Source organism: Scleropages formosus, chromosome 16 (assembly GCF_900964775.1).
Source record: "Scleropages formosus chromosome 16, fSclFor1.1, whole genome shotgun sequence".
Lineage (NCBI taxonomy): Eukaryota > Metazoa > Chordata > Actinopteri > Osteoglossiformes > Osteoglossidae > Scleropages > Scleropages formosus.
The window spans coordinates 18,975,096-18,996,252 of NC_041821.1; positions in this window are offsets into that span (position 1 = coordinate 18,975,096).

Consider the following 21,157-nt stretch of genomic DNA (forward strand, 5'->3'; position numbering starts at 1 on the left):
CAACAGTCAAAGTTTCCCTCTCTGCCATCTTAAGTCGCATTGAGGCAACCCTCTCGTCCCCCGGGATAAACTCCAACTGTATGGCAGCCAGCCAGGGGCTTGTGAGTATTGCCACACCTGTCCGGCACCTCTTACCCTGTACAACTCCTGAGTAGGAGAGAGAGACCACCCCCTATCAAGGAGTTTGGTTCCAGAGCCAACACTGCGAGTGGAGATGAGCCCAACTATATCTAGCTGGTACCTCTCAACCTCTCACACCAGTTCCGGCTCCTTCTCCCCCAGTGAGGTTACATTCCATGTGTCAAGAGCCAGTTTCTGCCGCGAGGGTCCATGATGCCATGCACCACCCTGCTCCCTCCTGCTGCATGAAAGGCATTGCACCCAACCCCCATGTTGGACCTTGCGGATGGTGTGCCCACATGGCACAAAATTACACGATTTAAGTAAAGGAAAAAGCCCAGTCATATTAGATGCTCAAATTAAAAAAAAAAAAGGTAAACCCCATGGGGTCACTCATATTTTGCAAACTTGCTTTACTCAGGCAATCTAAAAGATTTTATGTTTATCTAATATTTCTTTGTATTTATCTAAGTAGGCAATGGTTTAGAAAGTATCTGGATTAATTAATGAATAAAGTATTTAATTAAGGGGGTGCAGTGGCGCAGTGAGTTGGACCACGGTCCTGCATTCCGGTGGGTCTGGGGTTCGAGTCCCGCTTGGGGTGCCTTGCGACGGACTGGAGTCCCGTCCTGGGTGTGTCCCCTCCCCCTACGCCCTGTGTTACCGGGTAGGCTCCGGTTCCCCGCGACCCTGTATGGGACAAGCGGTTCTGAAAATGTGTGTGTGTGTATTTAATTAATGACACTTCAGTGATCACTGAGGAAGATGTGCAGATGTAGTCACATAAGTAAGCCTAATCTGGCAACACAGGGTGTAAGGCAGGAGGGGGAAGGGAAACACCCAGGACAGGATGCCACTCCGTCGCAAGGCACCCCAAGCGAGACTCAAACCCCAGGCCCACCAGAGAGCAGGACCCGGTCAAACCCACTGCGCCACTACACCCCCCTCTAAATAACTAACCAAAAAATTAATATTAGTAAGTGAAATAGAAAAATAAACAAAAAGCGTACGCTGTTATGTAAGTGTAACCAAATAAATTCTGGTGCAGTTCCTCATGGCTGCAACAGTACAGCAAGATTTCAATTTCCAGACTTGGTCTACGAGTAATAGTATTACTGACCTGAAAATGATGAATTTTAGTCTCTTCTCAGTTTCAAATATAGGGAATATTTTCATCATATAGCCATCACAAGCTGGCAGAGAAATGCTCAGCTGATGCTCACAAGTGCCTCTAATTCTACTGCTATATGTATACTAATCCGATTTATTTGACGTTTCCTTTTAAAAAACCCTCCTTCTCAGAAAGCTGCAATCATCTGTACATTTAAATAAAAGATCTATAAAAATATGAGGAATATGCGGCAATATGCTCGCATTCTGAATATTGTGAATGCCAGAATTTCTCCTGTGCTCCCTCAAAATTGGTGCATTTTCTCTTACAGGATCACGCTTAACGGTCAAGCCGAAAGCAAAAAGGAGCAGAAAATGTATTCGTAGAGCTGTATTCCTGGTGGTGGCGCCATTGCTTCACCCCCAGCAGCTCTGTGGTCGTCCTCCTCTCTCTGGCAGCTTCGCCCACTCTCTCCGATTGTCACGAAAGCTGTTGAGCTGAAGTACCGTTTTTCCAGCTCGCTTACACTCCGCTGGCCGCAGAGTTTAACAAATGGGAAATTATCCTTCAGTCACTCATGCAGACTGAAAAGAGCGCAAATGTGCCCCTGCTACACCTACACCGTATGATATCATACTTTTGTGCACAATACAGACAGACAAATAAATTTAACATAGCTTTATAGTGCACTCATCTTTTTTAACAAGTTCATTCTGAGCTCTTTCCTAACAGAGAACCAATGTCTACAACCGCTTGTCCCAAGCTCAATTTTAAAATACATTTCTCAGCTGTTGTAATATTTAAATGTTTATAAAGTACAAAGAACACAAGGGAGAAGAAAAAACTACAGTGACCTTGAGTTTCAGACAATAAAGATTGCTACAACTACTCAGTTTTATAACATGTTTTTCTAGGTGAATCCAGGTGTGGCTGTTTTACCTCTAAGTGACAAACCGTTTTGAGGTGTGGATGGAGATTTTACGTCCTGATGCCTTTCCTGACATGAGCACTCATTATTTTACTGAGGGTTGGGACTGGCACTGTCTAACTACAGGTGATCACCTGTAGTTACTCGAAACCAATCGTAAGTCAAAAATATCATAAGTCCAAAATCCATTTAACACACCTAACCTACCGAACATCATAGCCTAGCATACGTGCGATGGCCATTACGGGCTCGCCCCCTTCGTGCTGGGCAGTTATCTTGAGCTTCTCCTTAAGAGGATTTGCCCTCCTCTTCTTCTTCCCACCAGTAGCAGGAGACACAGATGGGTGTTTCTGTGACGTTACGGATGCACAAAACACAACGTAAATACGGGGGGTATCGGTATAGTGACCATGTGGCAGACTGGGAGATGCGGATCGCTGCCCAACATCGTAAGAGAGTATCGTACTGCGTATAGGGAAATCAAAATTCCCTGGGAAAAAATCAAAATTCAAAATTCTAAGGACAGTTTTTACTAAATGTCTCTCACCAGCTCACCATCATAAAGTCAAAAAATTGTAAGTTGAGCCGCACCTGTAGTAGGACATGGACAATTTAGTGTCACCAATTCACCTGAAACACATGTCTTTGGACTATGGGAGGAAACCAGAGTATCCAGACTGAAACCACGCAGACACGAGGAGAAGGTGCAAACTCCACATAGACTGAACTGAAATTGAACCCACATCATCTTTCCCCACCCAGGCGCTGTGAGGTGGCAGCACTTCTCACTACGTCTCCATGCTGCCCTAGAATTAAGATTACGAAAACTTTAAAAACTGCTCCTATAGCAATTTAGCTATATCAATACATACAGTAGAAGGTACTCATTACCTGCTTGTATGCCACAGATTCCCTTTTGCTTGTCCTGAGTCATATCTTGTGTATATCCTCCTGTAATATGTCAGCATTTATTGCTTCATCAGATTTCATGGATGCCCTCCGGCGCAGCTGCCAGATGTGTCATGTAAGCTGGATGGCTGAGAATGGCTAAAGCATCAGTGACTGAGGAAAGAGGGACCCAGTGGCAGAGTAACACAGCTGATATGCCGTCCTGGCAATGTCAAAGGATGGCGCAGTCAGAAAGATCTAGCACATCACCTTCTGAGCTGCAACAACTGAAAACTGCAAAGGGACCTTAGAGATCTCCGGGAAGGTCGTGAACATGTATTTGTCATTGCCAGGGGCAAGAAGGAGCTACTGTAAATGCATTGCTGGGACTGCTAGAAGGCCGGAAGGTTGTCACACCTCCTTATGTAAGTTAACTACTCACGTCACAGTGGCTGAACTGCTCCTGACATGATTCCTCTCCTACCACCACTCGCTAGTTTAATTGTGTTGTGGGTTAATTGTGTTGGCTTACATGAGTTTTACACAAAATAAACATTTTGCTCATTTTGGACTCCCAACTTTAGAAAGTCACACACACACATCTTCAGAACCGCTTGTCCCATACAGGGTCACGGGGAACCGGAGCCTACCCGGCAACACAGGGCGTAAGGCCGGAGGGGGAGGGGACATACCCAGGACGGGACGCCAGTCCGTCACAAGTGCAATATAAATTTCTAAGCAATTCTCTAAGCTTGAATTCTCTAAGTACACATACAGTGAAGACAAAAGGATATATAAGGTAAAGGCAGATTTAGAGGGGAGGGGAGGTGCAGCGGGTTTGGCTAGGGCCTGCACTCTGGCGGGTCCAGGGTTCGAGTCCTGGTTGGGGTGCCTTATGATGGACTGGCATGGCATCCTGGATGTGTCCCATCCCCCTCCAGCCTTGTGCTCTGTGTTGCCAGGTTAGGCTCTGGTTTGCTGCGACCCTGTTCAGGATAAGTGGTTTTGGCAAGTGTGTGTGTGTACATTTAGAGAGGATTTTGTGGAAAACAAATAACCTCTTTATTAATTAAGGTTAAGGGTGTTTCAATGTACACACTGAGGGCCCTCTCCTGGGTGGTGAGCTGTACATACAATAATAATAATAATAATAATAATAATAATAATATGGTGGTGAGCTGTACATACAATAATAATAATAATAATAATAATACATTATTATTATTATTATTATAATGAAGAACATTCAACTCAATCAATAGTTGCCTGGAATTATGCATTTCAGATAATATACTTGCCGTTTAGACAAAAGTTCACGAAATCTCCATACTATATTCCATTATGCACTTCCATCAAACGGAAAAGTTCTTTAGATCAACCCAGAGGAACAGCTTCCCATCTGTGAAAGCAGGGCTTCCTCTCTGCTGTTTAGTACACACTAAAAAGCCTTCATATCCTGCTCCCTGCAGACACAGCTTCTGAAAGAACAAGACTGGATCCATGACAGCGTGGAACAATGAAATAAAAATCTTCCTGTGGTCCCCTGGGAGGAAAGCCTTAGAGGCCTAAAATTATAGAAATAATACACAGATTTCCAGGAGTTACTTTTTTTGAAGAGGTTTCTATTGACGGAATTGTGCGCTCATTATTTGTGAAGATATGTCACAGTTACTTCACCTGAGCTAATTCACTTTCATTCCACAGATGCCAGCATCAGCAATAATTGTTATTGTTTAATATGGAAATTTCCAAAGTATCAACTATAACATATTTTCGTGATTGAATAATCTGAGACATTCCCTGGAATTCCCATCATACTTCATCTTAACTAATTTTCTTTTAGTGAAAAATAAACCTACCTGTCTTCAGATGCATATTCCGCACTGTAATACACAAGCCTGACCCAGCTTAAATGTATTAAGAAAATAAAAAGACATAGAAAAGGGCTGACATCTTCCAGTGTCTTGTTGATATCATTCTGGCGGATCTTGCTCTGATTGAGACAGACAGCCACATAAACAACTACGCTTCCACACTACAGCCCTCTCAGCGCTGGCATATGCCAGCTGGGCCCCCTGAGGGATGCCCATGTTCTTGCTGTGTTAGTCTGACAGCTGCTGTGAACTGGGGGTCAAAGGTTTGTGACCCTCGTTCCACTTGTTACCTGGAGGACAGAAGACTTTCCGTGATGTCCCACTTTGTCAACAAGGAGTACGCACTGCTGCCTCTTCAGGAATGAAAATACTGTATTGTCGGTATTATTTCGAAGAACAGATAATGCTTATTAATGACAATCAACATTGTTGCATGGACAGGGGGTCATGTAAACCAAAGCAGTGGGCTTTAACAGTGCTGCTTGAAAGAATGTGAACCCTGTCGGGATGGCTGTTATTCTTGTATGAAATATTAAAACAAACATAAAATCGAAATGCGAAATCTTAAAATAAACATATTACATGAATAAATGATTATGATTCACACACCTGATTCTGCTTACCTACTTGGTTTAACCAGTGCAACCTGTGGTTCACTTATTTTTGCACCTTCACTACTTCCACGTTTCTACAGCACACATAGTTTCCTCTAAAGCTACATATGGAATTGATCATTACACATCTGTTATGAGAGATTAAAAAGAGTGCTTCACATAAAATTAACATTTTGTGGTAAAATTAGGGGACACAAGGGGTTCACATACTTTCAAGCATCACTGCATGTGTTCAGAATGTCCCCTGTACTTCAGGAATAGACTCCGAACCACCGTGATATTGGCTTGGACAAGTGGTTAATGCAGGGCTGGTAGCCCTTTGACTTCTATCTCGAAATTAATAAAGGTACACATTCTAAAGTAATGCAAAAATTATTTTTTATTTTAGATGTAGATACTTATGCTACAATAAAATCAAGAAAGAAAGCAAAATAAAAGAAACATTTATGTACAATAAAATACATTTTCCTAATTATTTATGACAACAGTTATGACTGTCAAGCAAGGTTTTTAATAATTTATTTTTTGTCCAAAATTACAATGTTACCCATTTTAAAAGCAAAAATTGTTATCCATATATTTTGGCACCCCCAAGTGACTTCCAAGGTTCTCTGAATTATAAAATTGCCCCTGGGTTCATGAAAATGGGTTAAATGAATATGTAAGTATGTACATATAAGTAAAACAGCATGTATACTGTATGTAAGTATCTTCTGTTATAGTAATTCCATACCAGTTGCTAATATGTATACTTTGTAAGATAGATAGATAGATAGATAGATAGATAGGACAGCTGGGTAGTGAGAATGGAGCAAAATTAAATAAATCAGTAAGGATGTAATCGAATGTTATGCTAGGAGAACAGGAATCGAGAAAGAACCACACCTTTTAACATCCCATACGCAATACCACAAGTTCACAAGCCCGTGAATGAATCAGTAACTCTATGATAGCTTTTGTGGTCTTCCTTGTGGTGCCACAGAAACAAGCTGTTCAACAGGAAAAAAGGTTTCCTTTATTATTAACTGTAATTCTTTTCAGAAAGGAAACAAATTAAATAAATCCGGACATTTTTACATCTGAGCAGCTAGATGTTTAATGACGTAATTAATTTGACAGACACCATCTGAATGATATTGCAGCTATTAATCTCTTGCCTTTCAGTTTCCAAATGACATTGAGAAATACATATTCCTTTTTTGAGTCGGAATTTATATAATCATTTACATTTAAATGTACTAATTATGAATTCAAGGATAATTCATCTAACGATTTGAATTGATATACAGCAATACGAAGCTGTAAAAGAGATCAAAGCTAAAGTGCTAAAAATTATACCAAGAAAAATACTTTAATCCTCTCCTGTAATCACCTTCACTTCATTTTTGATTTTTTATTTTTAGCTCATTTCATTTTCGTTAAAGGAGTGAAAAAAACTGTAAAAAAGAGTCTATTAGATAGTAGTGAGAAAGGCAGCAATGGGAGAGTATGGATAGTTTTTCAGAAACATGGACAAAGGGCATTTCATCATGATGGACAGCACAGGGGCTTGCAACCTTCACACCTTAAACCCAAAGCCATGTGTCCTTCTCTATTGTGAAATGGAAAGAGTTCCCTGTCAGGCAAAGCCCCCAATCTGTGACATTCCTTGCATAGGGCTGGCAATGTTATTTATTTATTTATTTATTTATTGAGATAAAAGCACAACGAGCACTGCTGTATTCTCCCACAACATCAACAATTTTGAAGCGGGACTCTTTTACAGTTCATTTCAATGGCAGTATCATTAAATCTCTGTACTTGCAACTGCATCTTCAGCCATGCATAGATAAAACACTTAACATGAACAAATCACTTGCTTTTTGTTTTACTCAGCTAGTGAGTGGGCTGCTAATCTCTTGAAATGATTTGCATGAATGTGCAACCCTTCTCTGGAGGCAGTGGTAGTGAATGTTATAAATAGATACCCAGGCCTTCTAAACTTCAGAGTTCATGTGACGATTTATGATCATTTGAATAGAGCAGCTGCTTCAGTTCCACTACTGTTGATGCTCCTTCTGACATGACATTAAGATTAGAGAGCTCCTTAATATCCATTTCTGATCTGTGGAACATTAAAAAGAAAAGAGCTATGATTTCATTTTGTTTACATTTACAAAATAGTTTGATAACAAATACCCTCTGAATGTGGGAGGACAAGAGTGAGAGGCAATGTACTAATTAACTTAGTGGAATTTTATAATATAATACAAAATAATATAGTATACATATAACATAAAACATAGAAATGCTCCGCAAATGGATATCTGAAAATGTTCTTCAATCAATCAAAAAACAAACTGACCCCCAGAAGCAGAACGGCAAATCGACGAATCGATCGGAGAACGTTAAAATCAGCGAACATGACAGTGGCCTTGAAGTGGACCCATTGTTGAACTTTATATTTTCCTCCTTTTTGTCTTACCCGTTTTTGACAACCAGAAGATAGTTTCATTGCAGAATGAAGGTTTTATCCCCGGGATGAGAGGATTAATAGATGGAGGGAAAAGGGCAAAAGAGAAGGTACAATAGGCAACAAAGGCAGATGAGGAAATTCGGGTTTCAGCATTGCCAAAAAATGTAAAACCACTGAAAGCCACAAACACTATTCATAAAAGTTATCAGGCAACCTACTCATTGGATTATTTAAAGGAATGTAGGAAAATTTCAATGAGGAATAAAGTTTGAGTAACATTTCCTATGCAATTTTGAAAGGATCCATATTGATCCAATCTGTTTTGGACCATATGTGAATAGGGACATGTCAATATGCAAATGGCTGCTAGATGTACGGATTTATGTTGTATTTGCCACTGGCTCTTTGAACAGATGCAGTTGCACATACTAGTACCTTTTTTTTGGTGGTAACGTAATGGTTAGAGCTGTTGCCTTTAGATACGCAGGTTTGAATCCCACCTACTACTCATAGTACCCTTGAGCAAAGCACTAACCCTAAAATGCTCCATTAAAATGACCCAACTGCTTAAATGTGTGAGTAATCGTAGGTAGCTTAACATTGTATGTGGTACAGGGGGAAAGTGTCCACTCAGTGAAGAAATGTAAATAAGTTTCTGAAACTTCAGTTTGGTGAAAAATGAAGACTTTTATACGAAAATGGTGTTTAATCACTCTATGTTTAATTAATTACTATGAATCACTGTTGCGTATAATACAACGTGAACATGCATACAGTACATGTTTAGTCTCTGTGTTGTTCTTAACATGCTGGAAGTGTTTCGCACACATGTCCAATGCCATAAGAATGGACATGTATGGTGAATAAATTAATAAATATACTTTCTATATTTAGTACTTTACTACAAAATGTAGGGGACAGCACTCAAGTTGAAACTCCTGCTCTAATCTCTGAAACAGCTTTTTATGTTGAGTGCTTATATAACTAGTTCATTCAAAGGAAAATTTCCCTCATATTCTTCTGGCAGAAGAGATTCCTTTTGAGAAGAAAGTATTTTTTTCCTTCCTTCCCCTTATCATTCGGAGAAATCCATAGGTAAATGCTACACTCAAAGCAGAGTCACAGGATGGGTAGAGTGGTGAAGTGGTTAGAGCTGGTTTCAGAACTGGTTGGACCAGTGAAATCTGATTTCATGCTTAACTGGTAGTTAATCTAGTGGGTCATTTTAAAAATAACAGTACTATTATTAAAATGTATTTGTATTCGATATGGAATACTGTACCACATGTAAAATGCTACGAATCAAGGATACAAGAAGAGGATAAAAGGAGGAGACTGTCAAGAAGGGGTTGGCTTAACGTGTTGACTTTTTTAAATATCTTTGTCCACAACTATGTCCACTTTTATTGTAATTCAACACATGCAATTTGTTATGATTTTACCATTGAGGAGTAAAATGAAGGTAAAATTCCAATTTGGAACATAACAATAAAATAGGAAAACAGCAGTAGTAGTCACTACTCTTAGGCACTTACCCTAGTGAGGATTACTGCAGTTGAAAGCTTATCCCAGGAGAACTGGGTGCCAGGCTAGGAGGGGTATTCTGGATGAGATACTACACTTGCGCAGGTATACACTATAGGCAATTGAGTGTCACTCATTAACCTGAAAAAATTCTTTGGACCTTTGGAGGAAACCAGACCACCTGGAGGAAACCCACATGAACACAGGGAAAACACTCAAACGCCACACAGATGTTCATCTACTGAATCTTGATGTGTATTTTGTGGCTTGCTATGAAGAGGATGTGTACTTGCTCAACTGCTGCATCAGCAAAAGGAGGACTATTGGGCTTACAGTTCATTATGTACAACAATATATGCACTATTATACAATGCAGCTTTACAGATTTTACCTCATGAGCTCACAGGTGTCAGCGAATGCAATCGTTATTGTCTCTTTTCTAACAAGACATATGCTGAGAGAGGAATGGAAATGCAAATAATAAAGAGGGGTTTATTCTTTTTTACATCCATATATTGTGTCCCATAATAACTGAGTTCTGGTCTGCTTCTGTCCCAGTTTCATTAAAAAAAAAAAATAAAACACAGGCATACCTATGATTTTCCAGTTTCATGGTCAATTTTGCTTACTAATATAGTACATATTACCATTTAATAATTAAGGTCCTAATTACTAAAGGCCAGGCAAGCAAGTCATAGAGTGCTGCTTCTGTTTTTCAGCTGCAAAACCGACTTTGGAAAAACACAATGCAGAATAACATTAAGTGCTGAGGGAAATTTCACACTGGTAAACTTTACTATTTACTGTATGTGCTACCTAAAAGCTGCTGATGGTATAACGTAACTTGATGAAACCATAACACTGGCATACTATATGACACTGTGTTCTTTATGCTCACCATAAAAACTCATTCTTGAATACGTTTAAAAATGAAAATAAGAACAATTACTCTCAAATGCTGAAAATAAAAGCAATCCATGATAGGATCTCACTAAAGCTCATTCGTTTTGTGGCAAAAGATTGCTCATTTGAGAACTTTGTCTTGAAACTGCAGTAATTTATATACCCTTTTCCTGATTTATTAACTAGCTTGTGACAGTTTAAAAACAGGATGTGAAATTTCCTGTTATAAATAAAAGACAATTTGATTGTTCCTTTCACAGTGAATGGATTCATTAGTTCCTTTCAACTTTTTTTCATTTTTTACATTTTCTTTTTGTCTATAAAATATTAGCATACAAACAGAGCTAAACTAAAGATTGTGAACAATGAAAGAACCTCACCAGACCAATTAAACAGCCTGAGATATAGGATCAAAAATAGCCCTCTGGAATTATCACCAAGACTCCACATCAGCCCTTTATTCTCAAGCTTGCAGAATGTGCAAGCAGAGAATTAGAAGCTTGAGGGGCCAGCTGTGCCTCCCAGACTGCCATAAAGCATGGCACCAGCCTTGGCAAACAGCTTACCTTCATCAGACATATGGCTGTGTTCAGTAAGACATATAGATGCTGATGCAACAAGGAGCATCCATAGAATCTGATTATCCGCACTTTCATTAGGAGGTTAGGGTGGAGGAGGTTGATTCTGTCAAATCAGGTGTTGAGCCAATTATTTTAAAGGCACATTGTTGTGTTACCTTGTTGCCATGGTCACCTTATGCCTCTGCTTCAAGGTGCAACAGTGAGGTTTGTGTATTTGAATACAAGCTAATTTACCCAAGTAATCTATTTAGTTCAGAGAGGAATGTTGAACAAGACTGTGAAACAAGGCACCTTGTTCTATCAATTATATATTTGTTTATATTGTTATTTGAACAAAGTACTCCGTTAGACTGGTGCTGCAGGTTTGTAACAGTTGTTATGACAGAAGAGTTGATTTTCAGCATGCGTCCTCATGTATCCGAACAAAACCCTTGCCATATCTTAGACATTCAGTTTTCCTTTTTCCTTGTCCAAAAATGTGAAAAAGACAAAGCGAGAGATGAATGCCAGAGTTCTTACCTTTAACAACTGTTCCACAAACTATAAATTAAACAAAAAAAAAACTTCTAGTCAACTGCATTTTCAGAGCTATTGCATTTACATAAATGTTATCTTGTTATTGCCAAAGATGGTCATCTTGGAGAAATGACAATTGTGACAAAGTACAAACGCTGGTCAAGGACTGCATTGCCAAATACCTTAATACGTGCATCCTATCCTGCTGAGAAATGTAACTTAGTGACTGAACTTCAAATTGCGGTGCTATGACCTGCAATGCGGAAATAATCTGTGATTTGCGGCTCAGAAGCACTGCATCCCTGTAAGACGTCACTATATCAAGCAAGGTCAAGTACAGCAGGCGGTTCTGCATAGAGAGCAAGTCCATCAAGGACAGGGAACAGAAAAATACCAGAACTGATATATGCAACGGACAATTCCTTAACATACCCATGCCTGCTTCTCCATCCTGGACAACTAGCATTTTCCAGCTTGCATGTTTTCAGCCTCCTCTCCATTGCTTATCCTTCTCCACCAGCTGTAGCTTGTAACTGAGAACCCATTAAAATTCCCAGAGCATAGATAGATAGATAGATAGATAGATAGATAGATAGATAGATAGATAGATGTTATACTACGCCATAGACACTGATTATCTGTACAGATGTAGATAAATACTTAATTAAATCGTAAGACTTTCTAAAGTCTAAACTAAGCATGTGCTTATCAGCTATCCATGGAAAAAGCAGTGAGTTATGTAACCAATTATAGTTTGATACACATAAATTTTTATTATTATTATTATTATTATTATTATTATTATTATTATTATCAATCATTTATAACTGAAATAGAACATCAAAGAAGGAAAAAATAAATGAAAATAATTTGCTTTGCTTATAAAAATATTCATAACAGGATAATGAAAGGCTGCTAAAACCAAACATATTTGTAAATTTTGCTGAGGGACCATAGATGTGTTGTTTGCATAAGTATTGTAGTTAAAGTGGTCGTTAAACGTTACCATCTAACCTTACTCTGGGCTTCAGAGGAACAGCTGGCTGTCACCCTCTGCTTGTATCCCTGATGAGAAGGAGCCCATTACACCAGCGCTCTCGCACAGCAACAAGCCCATCCTGTCGTTAGATCACTGCTGTCACCCACAGTGAATGTAATCACAAGCTAGAGCAAAGATGAGATGCCTCTTTAAAATCTAATACTGCACCATTACATTTTTAAAAATGGGCCCACCTGCAAACTCTTTCTCTTGAAAATGTTCTGTGAAAAACCGTTTGATGTCAAGTCGAATCTCCTATTGTATTAATTAGCCCAAATATTCATTTATTAGGTGCGGTGGCGCAGTGGGTTGGACCACAGTCCTGCTCTTCGGTGGGTCTGGGGTTTGAGTCCCGCTTGGGGTGCCTTGTGACGGACTGGCGTCCCGTCCTGGGTGTGTCCCCTTCCCCCTCCGGCCTTACGCCCTGTGTTGCCGGGTAGGCTCCGGTTCCCCGTGACCCCATTTGGGACAAGCGGTTCTGAAAATGTGTGTGTGTGTGTGTATTCATTTATTAGGTAAACCTATGTGACATTTCAAGACCTGAATGTCAGTTTCAGAATTCCAAACACCTGTGTGTCACCAAGGGGCAGCCAGGCTTATCACTGGCTGCGGGAATTATTGTCATATTAGCCCGATTCATCATTTTCTACACTGCCTACCTGTCCTGTACAGATGAGACTTCAAGATAATTCTTTTAAAATATGAAACTCTCAGGGCTCTAGCTCCATCTTACATTCTGGTCTCCTCACCAATTACATGCCAAACTGTGCTTTTCATTCTGAAGATGCTGATGTGCTTGTAGTTTGCAGGATTCATCTGAAATCAGTGGGTAGCAGAACATTTAGCTGCAAGACACATAAGTTATGGAGCACTCTGCCTGCTACAATGAAAGACGTCCCTTCCCTTGCCGTTTTCAGATCTAGAACGAAAAGTTATTTCTTTAGTTTGGCATTTCAATAGTTGGCCATTATTATTGTCCTCACCTGTTATTTACTCTCTTCCCATTTCTTCTGGGCCATCAAGGAGCCTTTCAAAGCATTTGAGTCACCTGGAAGCCAGTGGTTGCACCAGTGCACCAATGCTTTTCCAAGAATCCAACTCATGCCAGGAAGTAACAACTGCTCACCACACCAAATGGATCAGCCACCTTGGGACTGGGGCATGACTTCTGTCTCCATTGACTCTAACTGTATGCTGCTCATTGCACTTTTCTTTTAATTAACAGACAGGTCCATTGCTCATAGGTGAGCAGCCACAGGCACCAGAACCTCAGTAATTTTATTTTTCTCAGTTTCTTCATGGCTGGGAGTTTTTTGTTCTCCCCTCCTCAACTGCCAATCAACTTACATGTTATTTCTAAATATTACTGTCTTGTTTGTATCTGTTGTTCAATACTGTGCATCGCCCCCAATTAGAGAACAACTGAATTGACTTGAATTTAACTTTGTACAAGACTGCACGATGGGTGAAAGAATGACTTGCCCAGTCACCATAATAATGATACTACTACAATAAATTAAAATAAATAAATAAATACACACACACACACACACACACATACACACACACACACATTTTCTGAACTGCTTGTCCCCTACGGGGTCGCGGGGAACCGGAGCTTAACCCTGCAACACAGGGCGTACAGCTGGAGGGGGAGGGGACACACCCAGGACGGGACACCAGTCTGCCGCAAGGCACCACAAGCGGGCTAAAACCCCAGACCCACCAGAGAACAGGACCCGGTCCAACCCACTGCGCCACCGCGCCCCCACAATAAATAAATAAATAAATAAATAAATAAATAAACATTACATATTATTACACTGCCTCATTTGTATGGATGTAGCTATGCTGTGATGGACTGATGTTCCCCTCCTAGTTTAGCACCCAGTGATTCTGAGATGGGTGCTATGGTGCTGTGGCCTTGGCAAAGACAAAAGGTTAATGAGAATGAGTATTCAGTGCATGATACAACACACCCTACAGAAAGTAGGGGTGTTGACTGAAGATTAATTCTAAATTAAAAGCAAATGCAGATTTCCGAAATTACTAAGTGGCAAACACAAAAACTGACATTTAACTGTTGACCATTATGCTAAAACATGTTGTACGACTGTAGCAAAGCTACAGTGGAAGAGGTCACCCCACAATAAACAAAAGGTGTATACAGTTCAAAATCTGAATTATCTAGACATGCTTAGACCAAGGTATGAGACCAAGGCATGACATGTTTAAGATGTGCAATTTTAAGGAGCTACTAAGATCAGCAAATGCTGAAGAGGCTAACACTGCAGTGAAAAGACATCAGAGATCAGTCAAGTTGTCTGTTTAAGATTCAGTGTACATCCATTTGTCAGTTGTAATACTGGTAAATCATTATAGACAGTAAAATAATCTTGCCCCCAACAATGAAATCAGAATGCTGGGTGGAATCTATCCAGACATGGCATAATTACTTCAACATAAATCCTCTTGGGTTTCCTGGGCTCCACCCATAAACCATGCGGATTATTTGCTTTTGTTTTTAATAACATGAATGCAATAAAAGAAATCTAATATGTAATGCTAAACCATAGTGAGTTTTTATGTGCTAGACATGTGGGTCAAAAAATTAAGACAGCAAACCTTTGTTAGGGATTAAAGCATGTTATAATAGTTTCACTTTTATTAAAAAAATATTCTTTCCAGTCAGATCCAGTTAAAAGATTGCCTGATTTCCTCAGTTGTAATCTGTCAGAAATGACACACAAATAAATGTACTGTATCCTCGTAAATACAAAGTTAATCTTTAGCTTGAACAATCTGCAAAGAAGTCATTATAACGCTGATTATTATCACTGCAATAATACTCCTGATTAAAGGTCAGATTTCCCTGTCATGTCATCTTGGAACTGGGGTACAGGAAATTTAGCATTTTGACAGTGAGACATAACAATAAGCATCTACCTTTGAATGACTGGAAAAATACAACTGGTGTAAACTGGATATGATGACTCTTTTAAAAAGGAAAAAAAGCACTTTACTCTCAATTGTGGCATGTCTTGATCTGCATGCATCGTTATTCATTGTTTTACAGCAGGATTCAAGTATTTTTGTTTCCAAATTGTAATATTATTTCTTTGCAATCTTATTTTTTTTTCCCTTCCTCGCATTATGATGAAAACACAATACATGCCTGAAACATCTGTGTCTTCATTACATTTGATTTGAGGAACCATGATGTGTTAAAGGAGGTGGGGGGGAGGACTGGTCAACCTGAACTGTTTAATCCTGATGGCTGTAGTGGGTGCCGCCGTCAAGTCCTCTTCTCTCATGCAGTTCAACTTCATTCTTGGTACCACAAGGTATTAGGTATCATACCTCTACAACAGAGTCAATGTGATTTTATAAAGAATGTTAGAAAAGTCATATTCCAAAACATACTTTGTTTAAAGTTAAATTAAAATAACATGTTTTATTAAGGTGATATATACTCTTTTCAAAGTCTTATTTCACCTGAGTCAAATATGAAAAGCAGAGTAAAAAATGGAGACTTATTTTTAGCTATAACGTTAAACATTTGCTCCGAAGACGAATGAATGGGTGGCTTATAACAAGACACATTTTTCATCAAATTCTTTGTGCAACTGTACTGTCCAGAGACGCAGCTCAGAGATGGGAACAATTTATTTAACACTTCACACATGTGCGGTGGAATAGCAGAAATGTTGTTCTGCATGGATTTCTTCCATTCAAACATGTGTTGAAATGACAGCCATATGAATTGGAAGATGTAGTATGCAGCCAACGGATCAAATATCCATAAAATAATTTTTCACAGCCACTCTGAAATGTAATAAAATCATTTGCGCAAATGGACCAAGCTTTAATTAAATTATCTCCACCCCATGTCCTTGTTAGTACTATGATGAAACCCCCGAGAAAGCATAAATTTCTTCGGTGAAGGAGCTGTCAATGTTACATATTTGAATCTGTAATACTAGAGGGAAAAAAAGTGAGTTTTACACACACACACACAATTTAATTTTAATAATATTTATTTTGTTTTTTATTTTTTTTTTTTTTAACGATTATTATGGGCCTGCTGTCTTGGAAGACAAGTATCTTCTTTTTTTTGCGAGGGTGAGCCAAACCATATCCACAATGTATTCACAAAAAAGTTAAAACATTATTGCAATTTAATCAATCATTAATTTTAGGGAGGAATGGCTTGTTTGGTTTTACAGAAGCAGAACTGAGGGGCAAGGGATAGATGCACAAAGATTTGAAAGAAATAAGCCAAAATCATGTTGAGAGGTTGACTGTCAACAACAGTAAAAACAAATCAAGCAAGTAAACCACATATGTGTAGTGTATCAAATGTGTTCAAAAAAGACTTTATTTAAAATGCCACGAGTAAAAAAATCAATCAGGTTGTCATTTTTAATTTATGAATTAAATTAAAGGAAAGATTTCCTGTCTAAAATGATAGTGTGGGCAAACCAGTAAATAGGTAAAAGGCGAATATGTAGTAGCACAGTCCCAAAAGCACATTCCAAGGGTACTAAAAAATTAATATTCGTAATGAATGGATCTAAAGCCCTTAATTCCAGGACTCAAACCTGATGAACTTTACTCTGTTTGCTAGTAATCAGAGGAGCAAGGAGTACAGCAAGGAGACTTTTCAGTTGAACTTCATAATTAAACCCTTCTCCAAAAGGATGACATTCATTAGAATGAAATTTTATGGCATTGCAATGCAGCTTTTCACCCTGCATCATCTTATTTTCACAGCACAACACCCTTCTGTCATCAATTCTGATTTCCATGCTTTTTCTCTAACAGGCAATTTAGGCTTTGATTTGTATTGTGGGCCCAATAGAAAGACCAACAGGCCTTGTGAAAAGGCATTATATGTGAAAATTGCTTGTCCTGGTTATCTCTTATACAGCTGGCTCCCAAACAGATGTGACACCCACCACTACTTCTCCATTGCTTTCCTCATCTGGCTTCAGTCAGCTTGCAGAATGATAATTAATATCCCACGCCTGCTCTTTTGAGACAATGCATTAATTTGAACAAATACAATTTGTTCTGCTTCTGACAGTATGGATACACATGGCAAGTTGACTTGTAATATAACATAAATCATGGTTCACGGGACAGGATTTATGTCCGTAAGAATAAACCCACTTTTCACTGTGTGTACTGCACATGTGCTGCCTGCCAGCAGTTTATTAGTTGTATCTGACAGCTCATGTATTGTACTGCAGTCTCTGGGCCTTTGTCATCACCATCTTTAACAACAACAACAACAACAACAACAATAATAATAATAATAATAATAATAATAATAATAATAAAAGTCTTTATTTGCATTCCTGTTTATCTACCACACAATGACAACAAATAACATTGTTAACTTTATTGTTAGCAATTACTTTTAACCAAATATAGGATAGACTTTGCTTTTATCATTTACTGAATGATGGTCAATATGAAAACACACACACACACACACACTTTCAGAACCGCTTGTCCCATACGGGGTCGCGGGGGAACCGGAGCCTACCCGGCAACACAGGGCGTAAGGCCGCAGGGGGAGGGGACATACCCAGGACGGGACGCCAATCCATCGCAAGGCACCCCAAGCAGGACTCGAACCCCAGACCCACCAGAGAGCAGGACTGTGGTCCAACCCACTGCGCCACCGCACCCCCGGTAATATGAAAACATTTACACTTATTCTTTTACCAGACACTCTTCTCCAAAGCAAAGCACAATGATTATTAACTGTTCTTCAGCTGACACCTTTGACCAAGACGACTTACAAACTAACATCCACCTCAAACAGTAAACCCCCTATATTAATTCACCCATGTATACAGCAGAGTTATCACATGCACAGACCAGACAATTTAGACTCACTAAGTCACCTAAACACATATGTTTGGACTGTGAACCCAGAAAGAGCATGCATACTCAAAGCAGAAAAAGTTGGATTTAAAACTAAATCCAGTTTCACAGTACAGCAGCTATGAGGCACCAGCACTACATGCTGAGCCGCAACAGAAGTATGTTTCATCTAATTACCTGGTCTTTTAAATATGTTGTCAGTACCAACTCACAGAAATGACTATTAACTGTAGTCTGGCAGCTATCATCACGGTTCAGTGCCCTACTTAAAAGATATAAAGCATCAAATGCATACTACTAGCTGCTACGAAAAAGTAAGCAATTACTTATATTGTTACTGGTATGGGTTGATTTTATTTTACTTACCCCCACCTTTGAATATCCACTTAATGTATGTATCTGATTGCCACAGACTGTTCCAGAAATAATTAAGCCTCTCTGAAACTTGGATGAGGATTTTCGGGTGTTTTTGGCCAAATTAGATAAAATTATCCAATAATTTCAGCAAATTATGTTGCCCACGTAAAGGAAAGTAACGGTCCAGGTGTTGATACTGAAACAGATTTAACTCCTTTCCCATCAACAGTAACAGTGCAGACACTACTACCAAGGGTAACACAAATGCACATCTGCATAAACATGCATCCTCCACTCTCACTAGTAGCACAATGATTTCTTTCCATACTTTTACTTAGATTCTCATAAACTTGCCTACATGTAATATTTATACTCCAGCGTGATTCCTGGCTTTTTTCATTATTGTTGTTTGTGCTGTTGCATCCACATGAAACTTCCTTTCCTTCAGGGTTAATGTTCTCCAGCTGATATGTGTGCTTGTATTTATGTATTTATGTACAATCTGAAATTATTTAGTTTTCATTCAAAGTATTAATAGCTCATAAAGACACATGTGACCCCTAGCATTAAGAACTTTACTCTTAGAACTTCCTGTTGTTTAAAGATTTAATAAATGTTTTTAGTCGTGGTAAGGCCAATGACAACTTGTCTGATGACATTTAATTCATCACAAGAAATATTTATTATAGAGATCTTTCTAAGACATTTAAACGTAAACTTTGAAACATATTTCTTTAAACCTGAAAACATGCACATTTTTACAATGGAAAATACCTTAACTCTTCTGCTCATGACAGGAATGACAGGTCCGTTTTAATGCTTTGTGCATTTATACGGGGAGAAAAAAATAAATTAAGATTTTTTAATGATAAAAATGGGAAAATATTTATAATCAAAGCATACTCTCCTTAGATATATAAATAAGCAATTTTGACTTTGACAGCACTGTAACTATACAGGAATACAGAATGAAAAAGAGAAGCAATTAAAAAATAAAAATTTTATATTATAATATTATTTAACGGGGTGCGGTGGAGCAGCGGATTTGGCCAGGTCCCACTCTCTGGGGGGTCATGGGTTCGAGTCCTGCTGGTGGTACCTTGTGGTGGCCTTGCGTCCCGTCCCGGATGTGTCCTCTCCCTCTCCAGCCTTGCACCCTGTGTTGCTGGGTTAGGGTCCGGCTCGCCGCGATCCCACTCGGAACAAGCGGCTTCAGCCAATATGTGTGTGTGTGTGTGTGTGTGTGTGTGTGTGTGTGTGTGTGTGTGTGTGTGTGTGTGTGTGTGTGTGTGTTATTTAACACTCTTTGTCCAGGACCCACAACTTCATTCTATACGACATATAGAAGTTCCAATGTCCCTCAGTTATTATACTGTTCAAAGTAGTGTCCAGTCTCTTGTCTTTTCCAAGCTGGACTCCTGAAGCAAACCATTAACAACCCTAACCTTTTCTGGGTAGGGTAGGTGCCGTTGAGTCATGTTTGACTCGTTGTGACCACTCATGTGGTGTTTGTGGTAAAGGAGGGTAAGGAAGTGATTCACCATTGCCTTTTCCCAAAATCTTCAACCTGGAAACGCTGGGAGAACACGTCAATTCCACACACCTTAAGCCAGATTCAAACCTACGGCTGAATGCGTAGCTCGGGCACCGTGATGCTTGACATTTCTAACAATAGAAATAAAAATTTTCTAACATTTGCTACATTTATTGCTCATCTGAACACGCTGTGTAGGGACGGTATGCATTCATCTGAAGCAGCTCAGCCGAATTGTGACATATGAGCACACGCATAATATGCTTTGCTTAGGAAAGCTTTTACAGTTTTTGGACATAAACATCTTTTATCAGTGAGGAGACTAAATTTAAATCTTATTGCTTATATTTCTATGTATTATAGACCCCTGTCAACTTTGAGTGTTGAACTGATGTAAACACTCAACATGTTTTCTTTCGCTCAAACTAACTCTAAAAAGAGCACCATTCGGGGAACATTTAAAATGTTCAAAGTAGCGTCCGGCCTCTTGTCTTCTCCACGTTGGTAAAACATTGATGATCAGGGTTAATAAACTACAGAAAGACAGAGAACTTAGATTCAAAGCACTGGGATAAATTTTCTACTGAAATATTAACTTTTTTCTTCCATACAAGGAGTGGGCGTATCCTATGTAGCCTTGGGCCTACAGGCCTGGCTTGGAAAAGTGGCTAAGTGTGTGTGGGTGAGTCAGTGACAGAGGGAACTTTTCCTCCTTTTTTTTCAGTATTAACCACCTAAGGCAAACGTGGAGAAGTATTAAAAAGCAAGTGGTGAGAAGGAACCCTCCCCAGTGAAGGCGGACTGGGACCCAAGGAAGT